At 47.3% G+C, this 22527-nt stretch overlaps 1 protein-coding gene and 1 long non-coding RNA gene across 2 annotated transcripts in view; both read left to right on the forward strand.

The window, feature by feature from the left end:
• smap1 (small ArfGAP 1) overlaps positions 1–22527 on the forward strand; it is a 94886-nt gene that overhangs the window by 351 nt on the left and 72008 nt on the right.
• On the forward strand, positions 1925–10403 carry LOC143476251 (uncharacterized). The gene is made up of 2 exons (XR_013121252.1): positions 1925–9470; positions 9820–10403. It is a non-coding gene; the product is annotated as an uncharacterized LOC143476251 (long non-coding RNA).

A 22527-nucleotide genomic window follows, 5' to 3' on the forward strand; every position in this document is an offset into this window, starting at 1 on the left:
CCACGACCCGTAGCGCCGCGTCCGTTGGCGCCCGTTGGCGTTCGCCGTCTTTAAGTCTCGGCGTCAGCACTATTGACTGCCATGTTAGCTCTCCTCGGCTAGCTTGCGTGGTCGATGTCGATTTAGCGGCCGGTTTTTTCCCCCCAGGTCGGGTGGCTCTACCACCCCGTCCCGGAGGCTGAGGGAGCTTGTCGTCGCCGACCTGTTATAGCTAACAAGGCGGCGTTGCCTCGCGACTGGTGCGGGAGTTCAGCGAGTCTAGCTGGTTATCCCTACTGTAACTGGGACCAGTAGAGCCAGTGGCTGACGTGCCCTTCGCCGAGGAGCTTTCATTTATGCATGAATGAAAAATGTGTTTGGAACGAGTGACATGACATTGTAGTTGGATATTATTAGAGCTATTATTACTTGACGTAATAATTGGTATTGCGTGACGTAATAATTATTACTTGACGTAATAATTATCATTACTTGACGTAACAATTGGTTATGGATTAACTGAAACCTAGGGTTTAGGTTTTAGCTAGCTGTTATAACCTACCTCCCTGACTGAAAGTAATCTCAAATAAAGAAGGTTCATGGTACTCTCAGAATACAGCATCTCTTTCTGACATGTTGGGGAAAACCATAACATGAAACAAAAAACGACCCATTAACCGTTGTTTTCACTCATATCTTACCTCCCGTCGTTGCATGTAAAATTCAGGCTGTACATGACTAATACCATCTAATGCACAAGGGAAAAAACAGCTTTCAGGGTGTAGAAACATTCAATAAGCTATTATGTCTATCCATTGATGTGGAAAAACTGGTCCGCTCCGTCACAGTGGTTATTTGACTATGGAATTCAGAAGCGTCTCACATCTGTATTTGGGATCTTGAGTGCAATTCTAGTTTATTTAGGGGAGAGTAATACGAGTCATGTGTGATGTGCTCAACGTCTCAGGTGCTTGGGCCGAGTTATCACTGGTTGAGGGATCTTGGGTAACATGGACCTTCATGAAAAATTAATTGTGGAACTTCAATTCTGAAAGAGCAGATTAGCTGTGTTTTGTGGGGTTTGAGTTCACAAACATTCAAGTTATCATGTATCCATTATGCTGGTTTGGATTTGAAGTTGGGATAAATGGAGCCATGGATAAAGAACAGGCAGGAATACCCACACTCATAAGTTGCTTTTTTATGTGTAACTTATCATAAAGCAATCTTCAAATACATGGTTTGAAGCATTGTTTAGGTCATCAGTACATTATCAAGTCCAGATGTCTTTGCCCAAGCAAATGTATGTGGATTGAAAAATGTGGGTGTTTTGAGTATGGGCAATAGGCTAATCTTTAGCCATTTCACTGCTTGAAACTTGATTCAGGATGCTGTGATGTCTTAAATTATCGCTCAAAACCCCAAAACACTAAATACGTTAAATTCTTCCTTTGTTACATTTATTTGCATTATTTTATACTGTGCAAATTCTCTATAAGAAATACACTTGTCGTAGATGCATTGCACCACCCTTAACCAGCATCCCAGGTGCTCCATCAGTGTTCATACACCATTTGATGTTTGACCTATAAGAGATGGCATTGGAAGAATAAGTCACACCCAGAGACTACACATTTGGGCATCTGGATAACATTAAATGTTTTATATATAATCTATAATGTTAACATTGCAAAATAAACTGGAACTTGTGTTCATGTTTGTATAACAGTTTTGCATCAGAGAAGTCTGTTGTGTTTTTACACACTAGGGTCCATTATCTGTTAAGTGTGTGTGCTCCCAGAAGGGATCTTCCAGTCTTGTATTGATATCAGAGTTTTGTAGACCTCGGTCTGGCCACACATTGGATACTGCAAGCCATGTCATTATTTACTATGGTCAAAAGAAAATATAATCTAATATTTGTGCAGAGTTCACTTACATTTGTCCTCTCTGTGAGATGAGACTTGGCCTTGATCAGTAGTTTGTATAACTAAGACTATTGCAGTCTTCTCTTTCAGTGTTTATTCGTGTGACTCAGCCAACAGAACAAGTTTTTAGCTAATTGAATGAATAGTATTCATGTGTATAAATGCTCTTGGCTCACAACAATCTAGAAAAGCAAGCTAGCATATCACAAACAAATATCAGAAATGCAGATGTTTTAAAGCAAGTTCAAGGTGTTACTTGCATGTTTTGTTTACATCACTTCAAGACTTGCGATCACATTCAATCAGATCGCATGGCAGTGCTAAGTAATACAGCATGGTTAAGAGAAATGGGTGTTGAAAAATAACTCAACCAGTTGCCAGTGAGGATTATGGATGGTGTTTTATGTTTAAAGTAATAATCAAAATCCTTCAGCAGCTCATTGTTATACCTGCCCTGGAGTCTGTGTGTCACCTAAATGTGAGTGAGTTACATGCTCAGATGTAAGGTTCACCACATCATGCGCTCATAAATCCAGCTTTTGAGCATTTATGCACCATGTCAACCCAACCCTCCGCTTAGGTTTAAGTTCATTATATTCAAGCAAATGTAATGAGTACAGGAGCTGATTAAAGTGCAGTACTGCTTAAGTTTGTAGTTCAGAGATTTAGCCCACTGTTTCTGTAACTAACATGTCTCAGCAGAGTGGAATACTTCACTCTCATTTCCTTACGTGCTAACAGTTCCTCTTTGTTTGTTACCTCCATTGGCGTGTCATTTGTTGTGAAGCAGAGTTGTTTTATATTGCACACTCTCAAACTTGAGTTTGGATCATTTGAGCAGGTTCCCACTTGTAAATGAAAAGATCTGTGACAACTTCCCCCCGGTCTCTGCTGACTGGAATGGATTGATTATGTTGCAATGGCGAAGGCCTTATAACTCACATGTCTTTATCCCTTTTCATCCTCCTGAACCATTCTTGGCAGTAAATTGTTTCATTATCCTGAAGCCTGTTCAGTGCCATTCATTTGTGAGCCATTGTCACTGGGACTGTGACGTGGGGCTTTCGCCGCTATTGTGTGCTTGACGGAGAGATCGGCACAACCTCTTGCACTTGTGTGAGGTGTTCCACATTCATTTATTTTCTCGGCTGAAGGAAGTGTTGGTGTGACTCCTTGAGTTTTGTCAGAGGGACAGCACGAGGGAGGAGGAGGAACTCGGCAGCGGTGTCGGACACCAGCTTCCATCTCTGGTTTCAGTCTCACCCAGTTTCCACTGGGGAGAGAGGAAGCAGGCTTGCATTGTCTCAGCCAGCATCCCATCTCTATGTGCTAGAACTATAGTTGGCTTGCTGTGCCATGGGGCTGCCCAGATGCCCATCTGACACCCCTCACAGACCAGGCCACAGCCAGTACTGAGTCCCCGGTCAGGTGGGCAAGGCAGGGTTCTCTTTCTTAACTGGATATCGTATCACATGCAGGCAGCCACCAAAGCTGCCCAATTCGAAGAGATAGAGCTGAGTGTGCGGTGGCCCGATTACCCGCATATATCAGGAAGGCGTAGCCGAGACGCACGGCCAGATAAACAGAGGGGTAAAGGTGGAGGGTTTAGAGAACTGCGTGGTGCACATATTGTGGTTATGATGAGATCTGACGTAGTGAACCAGACATGACTGAACAATGTTTATCCGGAGGACACTTCACGTTGCACAAGACTGCTCTTGCCTGGCCGCTGGTGGACTGCCAGGCATCTGCTCGTGCACACGCTCACAGACGAGCCGCACAGCTGAACCGCCCGCTGCAAGGACGCCAGGCTACTGTTGAGTACTTGCGCGTTGTAACCTGGCAGGCTCCCGTCTCGCTCTGGTCTTCTCTCCCAGCGTCCTCTCTGCTGTGCGCGCACTCTCACGCTCCCAGCGCTGGACGTCCCTGTGTCAGGCGTGGCCGTGTGAGTCACAGCTTGCGTCGCATGTGGCCTTTCCTAAAATGCTCGTGTTTTACATGGGACGGGCCTCAGTTAGCATGAGCAGCATATGAGTTCAGGGTGGATGTGTTGGGTTGTTAGCACTGTGGGCTACTCTGCGCTTTTAAAGGTGTCCTAGGTTGCATTTATGCAGTATTTTTTTAATTGTTCTGTGATATCTGTGTAGGAGGTTTATGACAGGAGGTATATGACTTTAGGTTGGAGTGAACAATACCCAGATCTGTCCAGTTTCACCCTATTTGGCCTTGGAATTAAATAAGCTGTGTTCTTTTTTTTTTACCAAACAACCCTTTTTTGCTGGGTCATGAAGAATTGATTAGCTCTGTTCTGATTGGCTGGTTTACAGTGAGGCATCATGATGACTCACGGAATCAAGAACTGAAAATCAGTTGACCTGACAAAGGGATTGACAAAGATGGAACTTACACTGTGTTTATAGGTTTACATCAGGCTTGTGATGCCAGTAAAGTTGGACCTGGGCCTCTTTTCCCTGTCAAACACTGAGTGAAGCGTTCTGGACTTCTGTAAGGGTTGAGCAACTGTCTGGGATGATATGTGCAGAGCAGATGGACAACTTGTCCAGGATGATGATGTGAGCCTCAACCATGCCCACTGATCTACTGTCACTGTTTGGTTCTTCATCTGCAGAACTTTTTGGGGTTGAACATGGACTGGTGTATGCAAATTTTAGAGGTTTAAACATTAATCAGTCAAGGCTTTTACATTTTAGTCTGAGAGTTTTGGAAATTGTCCCTACTATGACCCTACTTTGCTTATATGGAATTTACATTTTAAGGAGGGGACAACTGACTTTGAGGTTCAGTGTTAGTTCCACGTACCTAGTCCTTATTCAGCGATGCCAAGGGAAATGCAGTTTTTAATTTAACGGCACCTCTAAATAATGCCATGCATTCAAGAGCTTCATTAACACTATCAGTCTTAATACACTGCTTAATTCTGCTGGAGGCTAACACTGCTTTCTTACTGCTTTTTAACAGGGGTTGATGTGGCTAAATGGTAAATGTCTGTATGTAAATATATATACATAAATTTACTATATAGGTTATGCTGAGCAGGCGTAGTGTTTGATTCACTGAACTTACTCATTTGAGGACTCTTATTCCATATTCTGCATATGATGGCACATAGATCCTGTGGATCTTTTCAAAACCCTTCATGATGTTCAGATTTTGGCAAATGTTTTAGTTGAAGTGCAGGGAGCCGATGGCGTGTTGCTGCTTCGTGCTGTGTCGCCCTGCGTGATCTACACATTCATGGAAATACCTCTCACTCCAAACAATTTGCCCTGAAGTGAAGAGTGATGAAACACTCAAGCCATAGAGTGGTTTAAATGACATTCATACCATGCGTTTTATGAAAGTATCTTCTCATATTTCAACCTCACCGTCTTGCCTTCCCTCTGTGCTCCTAGATCTTTGCGTGTTTTGCTGTAAGCTTGCTGCAGATAGTGGCCATTTACTGCATTCACGTGTAAATAAATGTTTACTAAACATTTTTAACCATTCCATAAAAAAAAAAAAACAATCTTTGTGTACTGCTACTAACACTCAAACCCACAAAGCTATGCAGGTGTCATGGAGACTGGCCTATTAACGCAACAATGAGGGGCAGATGTCAGTAAATCGAGAGGTCCTACCTGCGGTGGGCATTTTTGCAAACAGACATTACACGATGCGAACAGCCAAATTTGTTATTTCACCGTACAAGCTAAATGTACATGTGTGAGCAGGAAGTTCTTCACATTCCTGTTTTTTTTTTCCCTTTCCTTTATCTCTACCACTCACCTGGGCCTGGTTGCTGCACTCAGCAGTGTCCCGCCTCTGGGGGGCGGGGCATGGGCAGACATGGCTCTCCAGTGTTCCGGAATGCTCGGAATGGCTCCATATCGACATGCTCCAGTTTCAGGCCGCAGTTGTAAAACCTAAGATGGGTATTTACTGGTTTAATGAAATGTAACAATGCACGAGGGTGATGAGGTCGAGCAGCATGTATTAGGTTGAGCTGACTGTTTACAAGATGCATCATAATGTTTAGCAGGGCTTTCAGAATATATTTTGATTGCACGCACATGTTTAATTAACTCGGATGGGTATTTGTTCCACAGATCTTCAGTGTCATAATGAAAATAGGCAGCTGTATAATTTTAAATACATAAGCAATTACAAATGACCATAGAGCAGTAACAATTAATCAGCAACAGCAGTAATATCAAAATCTTTTGGTATAATATCTGCAGCATCACTTCATAAGAAGAGGCAGAGCATTTAGAGATGGCTGTGGGTAGACCTGTGAGAAGCTCAGGCTTCTGAAACAAGCTACAGAACACTTTGCGTTGAAGTCTTTATGGAAGACTTCAGAAGCTGACCTTAGCACAGTAACATCCGTGATGTTTAACCACAGAGAAAGGAGAATAAGTTTGAGATTAAATACTCCCAGTCACCTCTACTGTGCTTCTTTCCTCTCAGTCTCAGGAAAAAAAACCGTTTGCTTGGCAGCAACATTTCTTTTAACGCGTGCTTCCTCTTAGATATTGCTGATAATATCTAGGCGGATACTACGGGTAAGCAGCAAGTGTTGAGTAGTGTCTGCAGGGTATCCTGCTGGTTGTCTTTAGTCATCAGCCCCTCACACACACACACACACACACACACACACACACACACACACACACACACACACACACACACACACACACACACACACACACACACACACACACTACATGAGATAGGGACCTTATGTGTGCCCTTCTCTTTCAGTCTTTAACAAAAATAAAGTAAAGAGCAAAGTTAGCTTTTACTCAAACGTGTGTGTGTGTGTGTGTGTGTGTGAGAGAGAGAGAGAGAGAGAGAGAGAGAGAGGGAGATCTATTAGGTAGTTGTTAGCTGTGATCTCCAGCTGTTCTGATTGGTTCTGATTGTCGTGTATCTAACTTGCTGAGCTGGTGCTGTCAGTGCCAGAGAATAAAGTAAACCTGGAAACGGGTCATATTGGGCTTCTGTCAGCAGTACTGCTAGATTGCAGCATCCTCACTGTTTAATGACCTCTGACCCCCCTCAGAGGGCTGTGAGTGTTTTTCAGGCTGGAATATAGCAAGCCTCAGCCTTTCAGAACCAGCTTCCCTGATCTCTCTCTCTCTCCTTTCTCTCTCTCTCTCTCTCTCTCTCTCTCTCTCTCTCTCTCTCTCTCTCACTCTCTCTCTCTTTTTCCTTATCTCCTCTCCTCTCCTCCCCTCCATTCATCTGTACCTACGTCTCCTGACCCACATATTATGCATGCTTGGAAACATTCAAAGTAAAAGTTCTTTAAAGTGTTCTTAAACACTTTTATTTATGAAGCATGCTAAAATATGTTTATAACACATCAGTATATGTAATATGCACACAATGTCATATTGTATTACTGTAGCTGCAAAAATGACACGAAATATGTGCTAGCTAGTTGTTGTAACCAAAAGGATTGCATGCTTTTGAAAATTATTTTGTTATTCTGTATGAATGCGTTTTACTTATTTATTCGAATAATCTCCTATACTAGGCAACATTTATATATCAATTTATAAATAAAGTTAGTCACATGGTTTACTGGGCTGTTCTTTTTCAACAGTAGAATTAGTTTTATTTATATAGCGCCATTCTTTGAATCAAAGTTACTACTCTACAGTCTCTAACTGTGGTCTTAAGATTGATCTGTATTGCCCCTCCCCAGATAGTAGTGCCCCTCCCCAGGTAGTAGTGCCCCTCCCCAGGTAGTAGTGCCCCTCCCCAGGCAGTAGTGCCCCTCCCCAGGCAGTAGTGCCCCTCCCCAGATAGTAGTGCCCCTCCCCAGGTAGTAGTACCCCTCCCCAGGCAGTAGTGCCCCTCCCCAGATAGTAGTACCCCTCCCCAGATAGTAGTACCCCTCCCCAGGCAGTTGTACCCCTCCCCAGGCAGTAGTGCCCCTCCCCAGGCAGTAGTGCCCCTCCCCAGGCAGTAGTACCCCTCCCCAGATAGTAGTGCCCCTTCCCAGGCAGTAGTACCCCTCCCCTGGAGTGGGTGAGGGTGTGTGGTACATGGTGCCTGTTTGTTTAGTCATTGTGGAGGTCCTGCCTGTGACATAAAACTGTTCATGTCGTTAGATTGATTTGGTTCCACCCGTGAAGGAAACATTTATTTAAGTTAAAATCAGTTAATATATGTTTAGTGTTGTGTTAAACTACAGTAGAGATGACATCCTGCCCTGTGACTGGTTAGCACACACATGGTCAGATCTAAACTGTGTCACATTTAGCAGAATATTATTAATATTCTTAGGATTTAGACTATGGTATAAAAAAAACCCAACAAAATATGAAACAGAATCACCCAATAGTACTACGTGAGTATCACACGAGTTGGAGGTGTAATGGCATTGATGGTGCACCACAACATGAAATGACACGCCCTGAGTTCTGCTGGGTAAACCAGTCTGAATCCAAAGCACCATGACCAGAATCTGGCAGCACAGAGCTCTCAATACGGACCACTTTAAAATGAAATACATTACATAGACATGGTATTTTAGGCAACCTTGGCCGCCAGGCTCTCTTCAGGCCTGGAGAAGCACCTTAGCAAAGAACCTTAGCAGACGTTGCTGTGGTAACGTGAGTAAGAGACGGGAAGGTTGTGGGACGCGTGCGTCAGAGAGTCACGCCCTGGCCACGCCTCCAGCGCTCCCTCGGCCACGCCTCCAGCTCTCTTACAGGACGCCTCCCACCGTCACGCGCTGGGGCTTGGGACATGCTGGAATGAGACTGGTGGGTAAATGATAAAACTGGGTCACAATAAAGCCCGGTCCAGTACTCAAGAGTTCATCCATCCTGGTCCCAGCAGGACGGCGCTGCCGTGCACCGTGTGCTGGCAACCGTCGCTGAGCGACTAAGACCCACTACAGCCAAGAGTCAAAACCATCTAAACAAGTGTCCATGCTGTGCAGTACTACTCAGAGCAGCCATCATGCTGGAATTCAGATGCAATTTTGTACCTCTGGACAGCAGAGGAGGACGGTGTCGTCGCAGGCCTCCTGAGCAGAGCGCTCCACACGGGCCCTCTCTCCACAGGAACCCTGCTGAACACAACAAAAGGCCTCACTAGTGACCTCTTGTGGCCTCGGCAGGGTTCGCGGTGCGGCCCAGGCAGCTGTCTGTCCTCCTCGCTCTGCCGAAAATTGGTTGCGTCTGTAAGCAATTTGAGTCTCCGAGCTTCTTGTGACTTAAGACAATGGAATGTGTTTAAAAGGGTTGCTCTCTGCTCCATTTAGGGAACAGTGGACATCTGAGGACAGACTCCACTGGATCTGAATGCACTGGTGAAAGATCTAACCCAGACTTTTATTTCAGAATGTGACTCTCGTGAGCAGAACCGATCGGATCATTTCTGACTGGAATTTGCCGTGATCCTGTTGTTGGATTCACCACCAGGGGGCAGCAGAGCACTGCGCAAGTTCATTTGAAGGCGCTGGGCTCGGTGATTTCCCCAGGTCCCTCACTCCATGACCCCTGCCCTCTTCTCCCGTCTGCTCTGTGAGCATTGTGTGTGCAGCGGGTGAGTGTAAGGTCGTCTTCTGTCTGAGGGTGAGGAGGACACATTGATCTTATCCAGGCATGGACGTGTAGTGCCTTGTCGGTCTGCCCAAGGGAGTACCCACCTCCCCGTCTCCCCCCCCCCCCCCCCCCCCCCCCCTCTCTCCCTCTCCTTCACTCCCTCCCTCCCAATTACAGCTGCACTCACTAGCCTGCTTAAATAAGGAGCATTACAGGATTTGTGTGATTAATACACACTTGCCCTTTGTAGGGACTTCCTGGTTACCTCAGGAAGGTAAATGGACGTCCTCTCATGGGTGCCGACATTTTTTTCAGGAGCAGTAGCGCTTTTTTTTTTTTTTTTTTTGCAGCCGCTGGGATTGCGTTTGCCAGCCTGCGGTACAGCAGGGCGCAAGAAGCTTTATCTTCAAGTCTCAGTAATGTAATATGAATTAGACAACAGCTAAATTGTTAATTTGTTTGCAGCCAAACAAGCTGCACAGATTTCCTGGGAGTGTCTGGTGTAGTCAGCTGAGCCTGCTCACTGTCCATCCAGTGTGGTCGGGTTCTCCCGCGTAAGAGTGTGGTGTAGCTGCCCGTGTTCAGGCCCGCTCAGATCTGTTTGTTTGGGCTTATAGCAGACGAGAATTTGGCAAAGCAGATTTACAGAAGCTGCTTTACTTTACTAGTCTGCCAAGAGCTTTTATTTAGTTAAGATTGTATTGTGTTGAAGTTGATCATCTTTTTTCTATTATGTCCTTTCTGTTTCTTTCATGGATGTTATTTGGTATGTTTAGAAGCTGATTACCTTTTTCTAGGGCTGGATAATATGAACTCAAATCAATATCATGATTAATTGTACATTTTACCTTGATTATGGTTAATGAGCTATTGTGGGTTTTTTTTCATTGACAAGTGTTCAACTATTAAAGCTGGCATATGTTTTCTAATGAAATCATATTGTTGTGATTTAAAAATTTACAAATGGGTTGCTTCCCTGTTGCTGACTGGATGGGGCGGAGTCATAGACAACGTGCAGTAGAATATATACATGAACGGTGGGCAAATGAATATTAATTATTCATGTTATATGATATAATTAAAAGCCAAAAACCAAAATAACTGACACTGCCAAAATCATGTCGGGTAGAGGTTCTGAATGTAGGTTTTGATGTATTTTCGATTAATTATCCAGTCTTAACTTTTTCTATAGTTGCAGCCTAATCAAATCAAATCAAATCAAATTTTATTTATATAGCGCTTTTTACAACAGTTGTTGTCACAAAGCAGCTTTACAAGTGCCGAGTCCTAGCCCCCAGTGAGCAAGCCAAGGGCGACAGTGGCAAGGAAAAACTCCCTAGTAATCTGGACTTCCAAGCATCGAAGTGAATTAACCAAATAAGGATGACATTTTAAAGGGCAGCAGTATATAAAAATGAATATCCTTTTCTTTATCAAAATAAAGAATTTTGAAGTAATATGTCAATATTGTTAATAATAATAATATTGTTATAATATTGAGTTTCAAAGCACATCATTCGCTCACCCAGTCCTTACATATGGAATCTAAGGTGAGAAAAGAGCCTGTTGTGAAATACCTGTTTCTCTGTTCATTTGCATATCTACTTCTGTTCAGCCTACAGCAGTTCCGCCCACCTGCTTACATTGTGTTTCAACTCTGAATGAGGCCCAATACAGGGTAGCCAATCAGAACAGATCTTATTTATCTGATATCCATAACAAACATCATATTTAATTCTAAGGGATGGAGACATTGGAAAAGAATTTAATTATGATGGTTTTTGGATCATTACGCCACACAAACATTGTAAGTTGGTGTCAAGAAAAAATATAAAAGAACAAAAATGTAGGGGCCCTTTTAACAATAAATATAATAAAGCAATTATTTCATTTAATCCACAAGGTGGCAGCAGTCATGTTGAAAGAAGAAAAATGGGATAAAGTGCAGCATTTCTCTCTCCCTCTCTCTCTACCCCCCCCCCCCCCCCCCCCCCATCTCTCTCTCTCTCTCCCTCTCTGGCTCGGTGGTTGAAGTAGCAGGCACTAATTTCATGCTCTGGTACTCCTCTCTCTGTGAGGCTGAACTGGGCTGTCACTCAGTTGGATTCTACTGCCATGTTTTTAACTCTTTGTGCGTGGGTGCGTACGCATATGCACACACACACACACACACACACACACACACACACACACACTTGTATGCGCGTGTGCTGGAGCATCTCGGGGGGCCTTGAGAATGGAGTTCTGTCAAGTGGAGTTGTGTTAAATGTCCCCCTTGCTTTATCAGTGAATCCTTCCAGGATAATTTTATCTGGTTTTGTCATGAGTTGATGTCTTAATTCATTGGGCTGATTGGTACTCTGTGGTGTCTTGGGTCTGAGGCTGGCCTATGACATAGAAGGTGTGGTCTGTAGAAATTAGGAAATCGGTTAAATTGGGACATTATTGTTATTTTTTTACTTTAGGTGACACACAACGTGGCCTTAATTGGGGCTGTGAATTACCAGTATAATCAACATACACTCGGACACCCAACAGCCTGCTTTAGCCTGATTAAGGTAGACCTTACCAAATATAGCCTATTACTATTTTCATTATTATTGTCAACAATAATACAATAACAAATTAAAAACCAATGGTACAATCGATGTGGAGAGTAAATCTAAAATAACTATGCAGAGAAGACAAAAGAATGTAACAAAGGAATTCCTGAACACAGCCAACAGCTGTTAACCCCCCAGTAGCTGCTGCCTTCCATGGCTGTAGCTAGACTAAAGAAATGAGTTTTCCCTCGTCACTTCTTTTCTTTTTGAGGTGCCACCTGCTGGACGTTTTGAATAATGCACTCAAACTTGACCGCGTTAGTTTCACACTGCATAAAGGATGTTCACTGTTCATAATGGATTCAGGTACCAGTATGGGTATGTTCACGGTACATTGCCGCGTCCTGTTATTTTGTACACAGTCCTAGCAGCAATCGTTAAAACGTGTGAGTGGATTGAACGTATGAGGTGTTCAGACAAACTGGATATGACACTCTCGAAACGGTTACCTGCAGTCTCCCTGCAGTACACACATTGGAAATAAACATGCCATGTCTGATTAATGTTGCTCTTGGTACAATCCGATATATTGCCTGTAGGTGCGGTGTGTATTTCTCTCACCGAAACCGAATTAGTATGTAATCAGCATTGCATGTTACAGGGTCAATAATGCTTACTGATTGTGTTTTTTGCTGTGTAATAGGATGCAGTGTTATACCACCACACACGAAAAAGCCAAGCACTTAATTTCATCTTCATCTCAGGCAGGGGGGCTATTCTTCCAAATGCTCCATTATTCTCTGCTGTTAAGTATTTGTCTAATGCTTCTGTAGCTGTGTTGCCCTACTAATTCTGTTCCTGCTAATAAGTCTGCTTCACGAGCCACCCAAAGACTCGATCTATTCAGAAATAATTACTTGGCAGTGAGTAACATGAAATGGTTTTCTTCTTTAAATGTTTTTTACTCATCTCCTGTCTGGCCCTGCACTCATTTCCAGTGTGGAGGTATTGCTAATACGCTGGTTCTCAGGAGCCGGGTGAGTGGCCAGCATCTGTGATTTACTAGTCTGGTCTGGAGGGCCGAGCTGGAGGCGTGGCTCCCGTCCTGATCTCAGTGCAGCGCTGCAGCAGGGCCTTAGTTACCGTCTGGTGGGCGGGGCCATGGAGAGCCCCAAGCCAGCGTCCGTTCTCACTGGCCCGGTGCTGCGGTCCTCTCCCGGACACAGCCAATCAGACAGAGCGGTGGCGAGCTGTGCCGTGTCACTCAGGTGTAGAGCTGTTACATGAATGAAAGAGACAAAGGCTTTCTGTTCAGAGGGCAAGCGTTTGGAAAATGGAGTCGAGCGTCGAGACTACGGAGCTGAAGCCAAGGCCTGTGCTGTGTTAGTACGAGGGACAGCAGGAAACTCGTTATTGTGTAGCAGTTTCAAATAAGTTATCTGTGACCAAAATGGCTTTTATTCACAGCACTCTTCAGCGTTGACCCCTCCGGTTTGGCACAAGGGGCTCATAGACTGTGCTGTTGTTTGGTGACTGACTGGTTGTCCTTGTCTGCCCTCAGGGGGCGCTCTGAGTCCAGCTCTCTATGGCCCCGTAAACCTAGGGACACACACACACACACACACACACACACACATGAAGTCTTGCTGGTTGGATTAGCATTGTTTTTTAAAAAGTCTCACGTAAAAGACGTGAGCGGTACGTTCTGTTTTGCAGCCGGTACATAATTTGATTTTTTTTTTTTTTTTTTGGCAAGGGATGCATCATATTTGTTTATGTAATGTGTCCGTCAGTGACGCAGTGTTCTGAATCACGTTGTGCCCTCTTAGTCTGCTGGTTTCTAGCTTGGTGTCTTTGCGGGTGCAGTGACTCCTACACGCTCTCACTCTAACTCACTTTCTCAGCTACTTTTAAGGCAATATGTGTTCAGTGTTGTCATATCTCCCCTCACACCTAGTTTTTACATTAATGACTAAACATCACAATCTCAATCATGCTTACGAGCCAGCAATAAACATATTTGTATACATGCCTTCCCACACGTAGTTTGCAGATATAAGAGATGTGTGTGTGTGTGTGTGTGTGTGTGTGTGTGTGTGTGTGTGTGTGTGTGTGTGTGTGTGTGTGTGAGAGAGTGAGGAGGCCGGTGATGATGTGAAATATGGTTGACGGGCCCAGCAGAGCTGAATTGTAGCGTTCCAGTACATTAGACCCCTACCAACAGCAATTAGCTACATTGATGTGCGGGGCAGCCTCTCTCTCTCTGGCTGAAGGGGAGGGAGTTGAACCTGGGGATGATGTATGTTCACAGTTCAACCTCCCACTCTCTCTCACACACACACACACACACACACACACACACACACACACACACACACACACACACACACACACGCCTGTGATAGAGCACAACTGGGGAAACTGCGTGTTCTTTGCCAGTATCCGAACAAACAGCCGTGTTTTTGTGGTGGTGGTACCCTAGCGATATCCGTTGGTATCCACTGGTGTGCTGTAGGCAAGCAGGCGTTTCTGTGTTGGGATGCCAAAGCGTGGGGTTCTCAGGGGTGTGAGGAGGGCTCCTGTCTCCCAGGAAGGTCCAGGACGAGCTGGCTGATGAGATAAAAAAGCTGGTGAATGTGTTGGAAACAAAACCAGATCTTGAGGGTGGTGTGAGGGTGTGGTGACGGGTGGTGTGAGTGCGGTGACGGGTGGAGTGAGTGCGGTGACGGGTGGTGTGAGGGTGGAGTGAGGGTGTGGTGACGGGTGGTGTGAGGGTGTGGTGAGTGTGGTGACGGGTGGTGTGAGGGTGCGGTGACGGGTGGAGTGAGTGCGGTGACGGGTGGTGTGAGGGCGGTGTGAGGGTGTGGTGACGGGTGGTGTGAGGGTGGAGTGAGGGTGATGTGAGGGTGTGGTGACGGGCGGTGTGAGGGTGTGGTGACGGGTGGTGTGAGGGTGCGGTGACGGGTGGTGTGAGGGTGGTGTGAGGGTGTGGTGACGGGCGGTGTGAGGGTGTGGTGACGGGTGGTGTGAAGGTGCGGTGACGGGTGGAGTGAGTGCGGTGACGGGTGGAGTGAGTGCGGTGACGGGTGGTGTGAGGGGTGGTGACGGGTGGTGTGAGGGGTGGTGACGGGTGGTGTGAGGGCGGTGTGAGGGCGGTGTGAGGGTGGTGTGAGGGTGTGGTGAGGGGTGGTGTGAGGGTGGAGTGAGGGTGGTGTGAGGGTGGTGACGGGTTGTGTGAGGGTGCAGTGACGGGTGGTGTGAGGGTGGTGTGAGGGTGGTGTGAGGGTGGTGTGAGGGTGGTGTGAGGGGTGGTGTGAGGGTGGAGTGAGGGTGGTGTGAGGGTGGTGACGGGTGGTGTGAGGGTGGAGTGAGGGTGGTGTGAGGGTGTGGTGACGGGCGGTGTGAGGGTGTGGTGACGGGCGGTGTGAGGGTGCGGTGACGGGCGGAGTGAGTGCGGTGACGGGTGGTGTGAGGGGTGGTGACGGGTGGTGTGAGGGTGTGGTGACGGGTGGTGTGAGGGTGTGGTGACGGGCGGTGTGAGGGTGCGGTGACGGGCGGTGTGAGGGTGCAGTGACGGGCGGTGTGAGGGTGGTGTGAGGGTGGTGACGGGTGGTGTGAGGGTGGTGTGAGGGTGTGGTGACGGGCGGTGTGAGGGTGGTGTGAGGGTGGTGTGAGGGTGTGGTGACGGGCGGTGTGAGGGTGGTGTGAGGGTGGTGTGAGGGTAGTGTGAGGGTGTGGTGACGGGCGGTGTGAGGGTGGTGTGAGGGTGGTGTGAGGGTGTGGTGACGGGCGGTGTGAGGGTGGTGTGAGGGTGGTGTCTGGCTGTGTTGGGGTTTTGCTTCCCCTTCCTTCAGCTTTTTATTTGGAAGGAAAAATAGAGGCTTAACTGAAAATGACCGCCACATTGAAAAGCCCTGTGTGTGTGTGTGTGTGTGTGTGTGTGTGTGTGTGTGTGTGTGTGTGTGTGTGTGTGTGTGTGTGTGTGTGTGTGTTTGTGGTGGAGAGTGTGTTGGTCCCATTGGCTGGTTTAAGCTGTGGGTGGGCTTAGTGCCACAGCAGGAAGTTCCTACTGCCTCACTTCCTGTTTGTTGCCTAGTTACTGATCTACACTGTCCACTGACCTGAAATAAAGTGCAGTCAACAGCATGGACACACACACGCACACATACACACACACACTTCCGTCTCCTCTGTACACCTCTAGAGATGCACAATGGCTCTGATGTGGTTTTTATTATTTGTGTTTTCTATCATGGAAATATTTGCTTTATGAATACCAGGACAGGGTTGTAAATTGCAGTGGCTGTTAATGGCTAATCGCAGGATTTGTAAAGGACGTAGTGTCTGTGTTTAGTCTCCTTGACATTTACATGTTCAGTGTTTGTCAGGCGCTCTGATCCAGAGCGACTTGCACATTTGTCGGTATGACGGTGTGTGTGCTCCCTGGGGATTGAACCCATGACCTTGGTGTTACAAGCACCATGCTCATCTTGCTGGTCGTGCACATGTAATCAGATGAGCCTCATGTGAACGTTTGGACAGCAGCCAGAGGTGCGTGTAACCATGTTTTCTCCATTTTCACCGTGTTTCAGCACGTCGGGCAAAAACCTCAGTTGGCCTAGACACAGATGACCCACACACCTCTCATGTTATGGTCCAGCGCCAGTTAAGTACCCCCGAAGCCTGTTCCAGCCCTCCTCCACCCTCGCACACCCCCACCCACCCCACCCACCAACTCCTCCACCTCTCTGCGCTCCTTGATGGATGCAGGTGGTGTCTGTGAATTCCTCTTCCCCTCGTAACGCTGCAGTCGTTATTAATCTTCTCCTTTAACCTGCAGTTCTAGCAGCCCTGCTTTACTTCTATGTGATTATAGTGTAAACAGTTTAAGCCCCTTTAATGATGCGAACTATCACCAGTGTGGGAGTTGGTGGGCGAGCCGTCGCTCACCTGTGCTGATGGCAGGTGCAGAGTGGGCGGGGCAGAGTGGGAGGGGCATCTAGCCCATGCTTCAGCTGCACCAATGGGTCACTGCACAGTCACCTTTCTACACAGTGTGACAGGCAGTCCGGAGGGCAGCTCTTGGGTCCTAGCTGCTGGCAAATGAGCTCTGAGTTAAGCCAGCATGGGAGTTTCACAAAGGGCAAATGTAGCGTTGAATTGGCAGTGAATAATAAAAGTGCACATGGAGGGAGGTTGGCTGGGTGGGTGGGGGGGGGGGGGTCACACTCTGAGACTCAAACTCTCCAAGCTCCCAAATAGCTCACATTCGTGTTCATGTCCTTCTGGTGGTGGTGGTTGAGCTTGTTGTTGGGATATTGGGCTATTAGCCCAATTGGGCTATTATCCTTTGAGAATGACATGCCATGTATGTGCTATTATTGGCAGTGCTGAAACCTCTGACAGATAAGGATGATGGGTCTGCTTCAGACGTTTGGAGTCTTCTGTAGCCAACACGAGGAAGCAACCATCTGCCAAACTCTCTGCACAGGCTTAGTGCTCTTTGCAGTTGTTTGAAAATGTTGTATTATTATTATAATTTTTTATTTTTTTTGGAAAAAAGCATTTTGACAGATGGTAGCAATCAAATATTCTGCTTGGGTTTGGTGAAAGTAAAATGAAGTCACTACCAACTGCAGATGTATCAGCCGTTCAGATTTGAGCACCGTATGCCAGTAGCTCTCGTTTGCATTAAAGTCGCTCCAAAACCTCATTCACACAGCTGCTTTCTGCCCCGCGTCATGCGGCATGTCCAGTGGATCAGAACCACACACACACACACACACACACACACACACACACACACACACACACACACACACACACACACACATCCACATGTGTTTTACCATCTCCTGTGTTTTAACACGTTACTGTGTTGTCTATTCCTGGAAGGAATAATCAATGTCCTCACCACCCGGACACCACTGTGGACTTCAGTGGCCTCAGTTCTGACTCCTCCTTTCTTACCTTGTTTGAGGGTGTGTGTGTGTGTGTGTGTGTGTGTGTGTGGTGTGTGTGTGTGTGTGTGTGTGTGTGTGTGTGTGTGTGTGTGTGTGTGTGTGTGTGTGTGTGTCACACACAGACATGTGCACATTTAGCGCAGGTGCGGGTGCTGTAGTACTGAAGGATGGATTGGAGAAGGCAGCTATTGTTTATTTTGACAAATGTATTCTTGTAGCCTTGGGGTGACATTGACAAAAAGATGCAGCGGCTCCATTTTGTGCAGAACGTGTGCTGGAGAATCACATTGGCTGTGTTTAGTCTTGGTGTGAGGGAGCAGAAGAAAGAGTGAACACCGCATTGTTTTGGGCTTGTGGGATGTGTTGGAATAGGGTTTATTGTAATGGTATGAATAGAGCAGCTCTTAGCACCAGCGTTAAGTGCGCAGTGCCCAGGCTAGCGCTGTAAATCTCCTTCACAAACATCCCCTCGTGCACTGGCCCAGGTTGGGGCTTTTGAGCCAAACTGAGAGACTAAAGTCCAGATATTTTATTATTAATTGCGTTTCGTAAGGTGCCGCCCAGGTCCGGGACACCAGGGATGTTCCAGCTATCACAGACTGTCCCAAATGTCCGAACGTTATCTCCATCTCCAGCTGCTCAGTGTGGCCTGGTGAGTTTTCTTAGGGCTTGAAGACAGCAAGCCTCAGCCATTCAAAATTGATTTTACATTGTTAAGCTGTGTGTGTGTGTGTGTGTGTGTGTGTGTGTGTGTGACTGAGAGAGAGAGAGTGAGTGACTGGGCTTTAAAGGGTGTGGCTTTGTGCAGTCAGCTGCCGGGTTGTTAGACAGTTCCTGCTAGTGCAGAGCGACTGTAGTGCTGACCCGTGTCTCTCAGCATCTGCTACATCCAGCTGTGTGTGGTGGAGGTGGTGGGGGTGGGGGTGGGGGGGAGTATAGTGGGTGAGAACAAAGAAGATGGAGACACAGAAGGAGCAGCACTCTTCCTCCGCCTGCCTGGGCTGTCACAGGCAGCCTGGAAGACATGCTTGTGCCCGTCTCTGCGCAGAGCCCCAGATTTCTCCCCGCCCACCAGCACCGGGGCCCGCCCACCAGCCCTGGGGCCCGCCCACCAGCACCGGGACCCGCCCACCAGCCCTGGGGCCCGCCCACCAGCACCGGGGCCCGCCCACCAGCACCGGGGCCCGCCCACCAACACCGGGACCCGCCCACCAACACCGGGACCCGCCCACCAACACCGGGACCCGCCCACCAGCCCTGGGGCCCGCCCACCAGCCCTGGGGCCCGCCCACCAACACCGGGACCCGCCCACCAGCCCTGGGGCCCGCCCACCAACACCGGGACCCGCCCACCAGCTGGCTGATGATTGCGACTCTGAAATGGCTGGCGATCTCAGTTTTTGATCTTTGTTTTTTTTCTGTGTGTGTGGCCACATTTTTCTTTGTCTGTGAATGCTGCTTAGAAAACAATAAAATGATCATTATCCATTACAAAAAGCTTTCTGAAAAGGTTGAATTTACTTTCATTATCTATTATTAGCACAGTATAGTAGCCAACAAATGGCAGTGTGTGGGCTGCCAGCCAGCAGTGTGTGGGTGTGAGCACGTTTCCCAGCTCAGACAAGAGTCAATAGGACGTAACTGTCTTCCAGTATCCATGGTTTCCATTAACACAAACCTCAGCATATCTGCTGTCATTAAATATAACATGAAGCTGACTTCATAAAGGCATTTATCTTATCCAAAAGCTCCTTTGTAAATTTATGAAAAACGGCCATTGAATATCTCAAATAGAGATTCACAGATTGATGCAATTTGTGTCAATTTATATCGGTTTGTATCAAACCTGCTTATCTCACATAGCAGCTCATATAAAAACAATATTTTTTTGTGAAACAACATCAAGCTAAATAACACGGTGAAAATAAATCCCTGCACCCCGATGAAATCCATGGAGGTGTTGGTGAACGCTGGGGTGTGTGTGTGTGTGTGTGTGTGTGTGTGTGTGTGTGTGTGTGTGTGTGTGTGTGCGCGCGTGTGCCTGTGTAACCAGGAGGTTCTTTACAGACTTCGCTCTGCGTCTCCTCTGTGGTGCTGTAACTACATCCCCCGGCTGTGGGGAAAATTCACCATGCAGAGATATCGGCTCTTGGATGATGAGAATCTTTTACCTCCTCGAAAGCAGGGGAAATGTCACCACACTGCTGCTCCTCGGGGCAGAGGGGGCACTTTTGGGTCAGAGGGACACTCCTGGGTCAGAGGTAGCCCCCACGCCACCACGGCTGCTTCATTGGCCCAGTGTGAGCCTCTGGCTTCGGGGGCTGAAGGACGCAGGTCCTGCTCCTCTGAGATTTGTGGACCGCGTGGTGTCCTCGTCCGGTTCTGCGTCGTGCTCTGGGCTGAATTCCCCCCCCCCCCCCCGTGTTCACCTTACACTCTAGGTAAACATGACAGGATCCGGCAAACACAACAACCTTCAATCCAGTGTCGGTATAAACACAGTCAATCCAGTCGCCATTTAAATAATGTTGCTAACCAAACACAAATGGATGTTGCCTAATCGTTATCAAAAGCCCTTGCATTATTTATGCGGCGTATGAATGTCTCATTATTCAACTGAGCAGTGGAATGCACGGCTGATGCAGTGGCCTGACCACACCCCCCCACAGATGGGCGGGACAGAAGCGGTCCCTTTATTAACCCCCACCTGCCCAACTGCCCACCTGCCCTGGCCTCGCCCACGTCTCTTACCCCAGCTGCATGAGTTCATTACCTGATGGACTCAAGTGTCTCTGTGCTGTTCTTTTGTGTCCTGCATGAGCTAAACATATGAGGGGACATGGGGGGACATGGGGGGGACAGCACTCATCTGAGGTCCCCACCGTCCCTCTCTGGATTTGGGGCGTTCAGTAATGTCCTGGCTTGTTTTGAAAGCTTCTGCAGTTCTTAACCTGGTACTGTGGCTGTTAGCTGCTGTATTCCAGGGCTGCACAATCTCTACCAAAGGTTTACAATGCAGTTGTGTTGACACGCATTGTGGTTGTGATATTCTTTGCAATAAAATTATTCATAACGGCGAGTCCTTGATGATGTAACATGGTTTAAATGTAGAGGTTGTTGTGTCATGTGATCGCTTTGATTCGGTGTAACAATAGCATTTATCAAACTAATAGCTTATATTGTTCAGCTCTGCTATACACGGGTATTTTGTTTTTCTGGGTTTGTTTTTTACTGTAGTTAAAGGGTCTTTACATTCTGGTTACTGTCACTAAAACAGTTGCTGTGACACTCCAGGATTTTTACATTTTTCAATTTAAAATGTATTCATGAGCCCACGTGGAGCTCTGATGATGGAGTTTTGTGCATCAGCGCAGATTCATTCAAGAGGGAACTGAGATATAAGGGTGTGTGTGTGTGTGTGTGTGTGTGTGTGTGTGTACCCTGCCCTCTATCGCACCCGCCTCTAACGAAGAAGGTGGTCAGTGCACGCCGTCTGCTCTCAGGGAGAGTCTTGGTCCTCCAGGGGGACGACCCAGGCTCCTCTCTGTGTCTGATGGAACCGCGTTAACGGGTGGGTGTGCTCGCCGTGCACCAGTGAGACACCATCTCCCCCATCTTTATTGGACTAATGAATGTGGGTGGGCAGTGATTTGGAGAGCAGCATCGGCTGTCTGGGTAACGTCTGGGGCCGGAGGTGTGGGGGGGGGGGGGGGGGGGGGGGTACACTGGGAGCCTTATCAGCCCCCGCGCTTCCCGCGTTACGCCTTTGTTCGCGGGGAGGAGAACGGCGGCGAGGTGGCCATTAATATCCTGAGTAATCGCGCAGCGCCTCGGATGAGTTATGAGCACGCTTTAAAAAATGAACAACCCCCCACCACACTGTTTGTTATGCTAATGGGTGTGTGTGTGTGTGTGTGTGTGTGTGTGTTTCCTGACACTGTGTGTGCCAGGAAGCTGAGCAGGAAGTTGGGAAGCAGTGTGCCAGGGTCAGGGTTGTCTTCCTCATCCTCTCCTGTCACCCTGTGGGCTTGCAGGCCAATGCCAAGCACTCTTAAAGGAGAACACTCTCCAGACACACACACACACACACACACACACAGAATGGACACGCCGCTGGCATGAAACACGGGGAGCCCTCTGAATTGCATGTATTCTAAAATGGCTGACGGGTCTAAATAAAGCCAGGGAGGGCGGGTGAGCCACAGAAATCCATTTCCCTGTGAGTGTTTTGATTTATAGGCCCTCAGCATGAATGTTCCTTCCAGCATCTAGCGCAGGCTGTGAGCTGTCAGAACCCCGTCCACCACAGTACCTGCCCCCACACTCTCTTTACCCCCACACCCTCTCTACCCTATACCCTCTCTACCCCATACCCTCTCTACCCTATACTCTCTCTACCCTATACCCTCTCTACCCCATATTCTCTCTACCCTATACCCTCTCTACCCTCACACCCTCTTTACCCCACACTCTCTCTCTACCCTATAACCCTCTCTACCCCCATATTCTCTCTACCCAATACCCTTTACCCCCATATTCTATCTACCCTATAC

This window comes from Brachyhypopomus gauderio, chromosome 15 (genome assembly GCF_052324685.1).
Source record: "Brachyhypopomus gauderio isolate BG-103 chromosome 15, BGAUD_0.2, whole genome shotgun sequence".
Classification (NCBI taxonomy): Eukaryota; Metazoa; Chordata; class Actinopteri; order Gymnotiformes; family Hypopomidae; genus Brachyhypopomus; species Brachyhypopomus gauderio.